Genomic DNA, 6000 nt, shown 5'->3' on the forward strand with positions numbered 1-6000 from the left:
AAATACGAAAATATAATGCAATTTATTTTTATTGCCATATTTTTTTAAATTTATTTTTTTTTAATTTTATTGGGGAATTGGGGGAGGGGAACAGACAAGTTGCTGTCCTTGTGTTTTTCAGTCTAGTTGTGGAGGATGTTGCTTCATTGGCCCATGTTGGTATTATCATTGCACTCTTCCTGGGTGAGGCAGTCGCTCGCCAACCATTGGATGGCCGCTCACAGTGGCTCATGGCAGCTCATGAAAGCTCTCGCTGGCTGCTGGCCAGCCCCACTATAGCCTACACTGTCGCCAGCAACTCACGGACAGCCCAGCTGCAGGTCAAGCTGTTGTTCACCATCTTAGCTGTAGAGGGAGCAGCATCACTGGCCCTCATGAGGGATCCGAACTGGGGGCCCTGCTGCTCAGAGCTGGTATCCCAAGCCAACTCCTAACCAACGTGACACTAGGCCGACCCTAATGCCATATTTTCTTCATGTTCTTTTCTCAAACTTTCCATCGATGTCTTTCAAAATTCTCTTCAGTTAAAATGTACTTCCTGAGTTCTTGAACAAAATCTGATTTCTTCTTACATAATAAGTTTTTTTGTATATTCCTCTTGCATTCCTATAATTGTAATTTATATAATTTTCTTATTCTCCATATTATACTGTAAGCTACTGAAAGCCTGGGACAATTTATTAATGATTCATTTTGCTCTTCATTTATTAGTTCAGTATGTTTCACATGGCAGGAATTTGGTAGAACTGAACTGAATTTCATTGAATTAAATTAGATAAATATACTCTGTACTGAAGTATTGCATTGTAAAAATTAGAATGCAAGATAAGAAGACTTTAAAATTTTAGGAGGAATATGAAGCAATAAGATCTGGTGAGTTGAATTTAAAATGTGTAGTCTTTATGCATAAAATAAAGGTTGTTCTGCTTAGTGTTGAAAGGCAGTACTTCTCAGATTATCTATGATGAAGGACTATGTTTTCTAATTACCATTTCATTTCAGAGCACTATTCTCTTAAAATACAATAAAAATATATTATTAGAAAAATGGAATAAAAAAACAAGTCATATAAAATGTAACCCTAACATTTTGTTAAATGCAAGAGATAAAATTATATTTCAATAAATATAACTAAAATACATATTACATAAGCAAATACAAAAGAATTATGAAACTACACCTATTGTTACCCAAAATATTGTGTACTGGTAATTAATATACTGAATATTGTTACATTGTGAGACTTGTTCTGTGAACCTAACTAAATAAAATATGAGTTATGAGCAATCGTTCAAATTAAATGCCCATGTAAAACAATTTGAATAAACACTTCTTATAGGAATATTTAAAGTTTTTATGTATCTAATGAGATTGTTTTTTGGTTAATTTTTCCAATCTAAGTTTGATTTATTATATTTATGCAGTATAAATATGCATAAATGGTTTTGCAGCTTATTTTAACAAAAGCTTAGAGAGACAAGTCTCCCACAAGTACATTGTCAGAACTGGAAGAAGAGACTAGTTCTATCAACCTCAGAATGGTTAGTTTTCATTTTCCTCCAAAATGAAGCAAATAAAGCAATTTCAAAATTAACCTTCAATCCTACATTCATAGACAGTTCAGTAATTTAATTTGTATTATTATAGTTTATTTTTAAATTAACTTTTCTGTATCCATGAATCTCTTATATATGGATCATCTTTCTTCTTTTGTAAAAATCACATCATTATAAAATGAATTCCAGACAAAAGAAAAATACATTAAAAAATGTATAGCTCAAACAATTATTACAAGACAAATTATGACACATTCATGAAACAGATCATTACCCACCACCCAGAAGCACTTCTAAATATCCTGTTACATGATAAATCCCTCCTTCTTTCAATAAACAACTATTATCCTTTTTATAGTAATTATTTTATTCTTTAAAAAATTGTATTACACAAATATGAATTTCTAAGAAAATATAGCTAAATCATGTTCATTTAAAAATTAATATTTACAAAATTACTCAATGTATTCCTTGTTTATTTCTTTCTTTGTCTTACAATTTAATTTTGAAGGACTCTGGTATTTGATTTTCCACAGTCTGGATATTGCTGGCTACACACTTATAGTGCTCTTCAACATGATTCTCTATCCTCTGTATTTTCTGAATATTTGCAACTGGATCTAGAAATTGAATGAGACCTGGGTTCTATCCTTTTGTCATTACTAAAGGTTCTTTGGGCAAAATTATCAGAGGCGTAAAACAGCTGTTTTTTTCATTTGTAATATTAATGCTTAATGCTCAGATTTATTATAATACTTCATTGTGAAATGGGTTATAAAATGATAATATTTTGATTCCATTATTTCTTTACCAAATAGTAGAATTTGTTTTATATAAAGAAATACTCGTAGTTGGCTACCTGTTGATACAATTCATAAAGGTCAGGAAAGTTAAATAATGATTTCCCATTATTTCTCAGTTTTCAAAATGATGACTACATTTCCTATTATTTTTTGAAAATGATTATTTTGCATTTTCATAAAAAATACTGTGGGCTTATAGATTTAAACATGTGTTTGTATTTTTTTTATCATTGTTAAAGTTCAAATTATCCCATTTTTAACAGTTGGAACCTCTTTAATTTCTAACTTATTTTGAAATGAGGCTAGTAATCATTGATGGCTGAAAGTTTCCTTGTGATCTGGTGTGAGAAGATATTCCAAAATCATCTGTTACATTTCCTGCCCTAGGGCTGTAATTAGCCATTTCTCTAAGAACTCTATGTATTTAAATGAGTAATGGTATTTTAAGAACTCTAGATGCCAGCACTCTTTATAACTAATAGGCTATTCACTGTAGCTAAACCTTTTAAGAGAACATCACAAAAAAATACTTAAATTATCTCTTATTTATCTATATAAATTTAATGAATTTATATTGCTGATTTAATTTTTCTTAATGCATTCATATAGTATTTAGACTTTTTTCTATGTTATTGCACGCAACATTAGTTTTTCATAATTTGTTGAAGGATTCAATTTTATAGTTATACCACATTCCGTGGCTTATCCATTCATCTAATGATGGCCATTTAAGTTTTTGGCTATCTATTATAAACAACACATATACATTAATGTATATGCATACGCTTTTATGTGGATATGTGTTTCAATTTCTCTAGGAGTAAAGGGGCTGGTTTTCATGGTAGATGCATGCTTAATTTTTTAAGACATTTTTTTTATTCCTAAATGTATTCTAAAATGGTTGTACTACTTTATATTCAAACCAGCAGCATATGAGAATCAGAGTTATTTCACATCTTCACCAACACTTGCTTTTGTCAGCCTTTTAAGTTTTTGTCTTTCTATTGATTGTTTTTCACTAATGTCCCAGCAATTGTATATGGCATTTTAAGTCTTAGAACCTCAAAATACTACTCTGTAAGAAGCTCTCAAAGCACCATTGTCCCTTTCACAACTAATTCTTTTGAATTTTATCTTATTTCTTTAGGGTGTATGTACATATGATAAGTTGTAATGATTTCCTGGCTTCATTAGATAGAATATTACTGTAAATGTAGACTGTTATTATCACTTTATTATCAAATATGGTGACAGAACAACTTAGTATATGAAAATTATACTTCTGAGTTAAATAGTGAGCATTTCTGGTCAAGATACAGCGTAGGTAAACGCTGTGCTTGCTTCCTCTCATGACCATGTCATAATTGCAGCTACACTACAAAACAACCATCATTGAGATTCATCTGAAGTCTAGCTAAATAGAAGCCCTATAACTAAAGATATGCAGGAGAAGCCACGTAGAGACTGGTAAGAGTGGCAGAGTCACAGAACAGGCTAGTCTCACACCCAAATGTGACGGTTAAAAATGGAGAAGGGTATCTCAACTGTAGAGGTCCCTCCTGAGAAGTGGGGAGTTCCAGCTCCACATCAGGTTCCCCAGCTCAGGGTCTCAGTGTTGGGAGGAGAAGTCCCCACAACTTTTGGCTGTGGAAACCAGCAGAAATTGTAGCTGAGTGAGGAAGAGAGGTGCTGGAGTCCCAGATGCTCCTCTTAAACTGCCTGTGCAGAAACTTGCTGACAAACTCACTTGCGCTGAGCTCCAGGGCTGGGGCAGCAGCTTGAAAGGTTGGAAAGGCATACAGATATACAACACATTCTAACACACAACAAAGGTTCAGACTTGAAACAAAGTAATTTATCCCATTTTTATGGTTGCATGAGTACTTCACAGTCTAGGTGGCACTTAATCTAAGGTTGGAAAAAGTGGTAGGTTTCAATGTGTGTGATTTCTGCAGGTGAAAATGGAAAGGAATTTCCACCCAGGCTGGTGGCATATACCTAACACTTGAAAATGAAATTGTAAAGACTTCATTTTACTTAGTTTTTGCCAAAGTACTAATTACTTTTGTCAAAAACACTAGATAAGTAGTTTGTACATTGAAATGCACTTAAATAAATCGGTTAATATGAATGGGTAGAAAAGACAAAATAAAAACAGGGAATTTAAAAACCCTTTTATTGGGCCCGAGTGGCGCGATGGTTAAGAACTCGCTTGGGATGTCAGAGGGCCCCGGTTCGGATCCCACATATGAGGGCCAGTGACACTGCCCTCCACAGCTAAGATGCTGAGCAACAGCTCAACCTGGAGCTGGGTTGCCGTGGGTCGCTGGCGACGGCGTAGGCTGCAGCCCCTGCGGCAGTGGGTTGCCATGGGCTGCCGTGTGTAGCCAGCAGCCAGCGTGAGCGGCGAACAGCCGCAGTGAGCGGCGTCCAGAAGCCGGCGACTGATCTGCCTCGCCAGGGAAGAGCGCAATGATGGTGCCAACTTGGGCCAGTGAAGCAACATCCTCCACAACTAGATTGAAGAACAAAACGACAGCAACTTGTCTGTTCCCCTTCCCCCAATTCCCCAGCACTGTTCTCATCCCCCCAATTCCCCAATAAAAATCTTAAAAAAAAAAAACCCTTTTATTTATTACCTCTCTACCCCTTTTAGGTTCTGTTTGGTATGCGAAGGTGGTGTGAAGGGTAATAGAGTGCTCAAAGAATATCTCAGTCCTGCCACAAGTCCACTCTAGCAATCACAATATCAAAGAGATTAGAACTAGTCTTTTTGGGTCCGAGTGTTTTAAGCAGGGACGGTTTTGGTGGCGGTGAGGTACCCAAACAGAAAAAAGTCTTGCAGAGTCTCTGACATGAATGCAGCAACACTTTTATTCAGCAGCAGAGCAGCACCCAGAACTGGGGTTTTTATAACGCAATAAAATAATGTCATGGTTCCAGCACACATGACCACTAAAAGCAACTCACATAAGCTGTTTTCTTGCAGTTGCACCTGGGCCTGGAGGAGTCAGGGCTGCGGGTCTTCAAAGCCTGTAAACATTTCCTGACCCTTGGCGACCCTGACAGCTGGGCCCCCACAAGTCTTAAGCCATGTATGTTCAGAGTCAAGCAGGCTGCCATATGGAGGTGAGCATGGAAAAAAATATGTAGGATTTCAACAAGTGTGATTTCATCAGGCAAAGAAATGAAACTATGCTTCAGACTGATAATATGAAGATGGCACCAAACGTGGCATTGCAAAAATGAGTCTTGTTTCTCACCCTACAACCTTGTCATGAGAAATACAATGGCTTTTATAACCTAAGTGGCATAGGGTCACTTTGGCATACTCTGTAGTAATGCAGACCAACTCGGACATCATGTGTTAGGCTGTGGAAACCAGGTGGTGGGAATCACTGGGTTCAACTTGGAGGCTGTGTATCCCACTGGGTAGAGGGCTACCTGTGGCCAGGAAAGCAGGACAGTGCCATCTCTCATTTGTAACACATGTGGAAGCTGAGTTTTCAAATAATTCCTCCTACGAAGGGGAGGATTATTCCCATGGGAAGAAAGGAGTGCTGTGCCAATTCCCTCCCCACTACACACACACACACACACACACACAGACATACACACACACACACAGACACACACACACA

The sequence above is a fragment of the Hipposideros armiger genome, unplaced genomic scaffold, assembly GCF_001890085.2.
Source record: "Hipposideros armiger isolate ML-2016 unplaced genomic scaffold, ASM189008v1 scaffold_30, whole genome shotgun sequence".
Taxonomy (NCBI): Eukaryota; Metazoa; Chordata; class Mammalia; order Chiroptera; family Hipposideridae; genus Hipposideros; species Hipposideros armiger.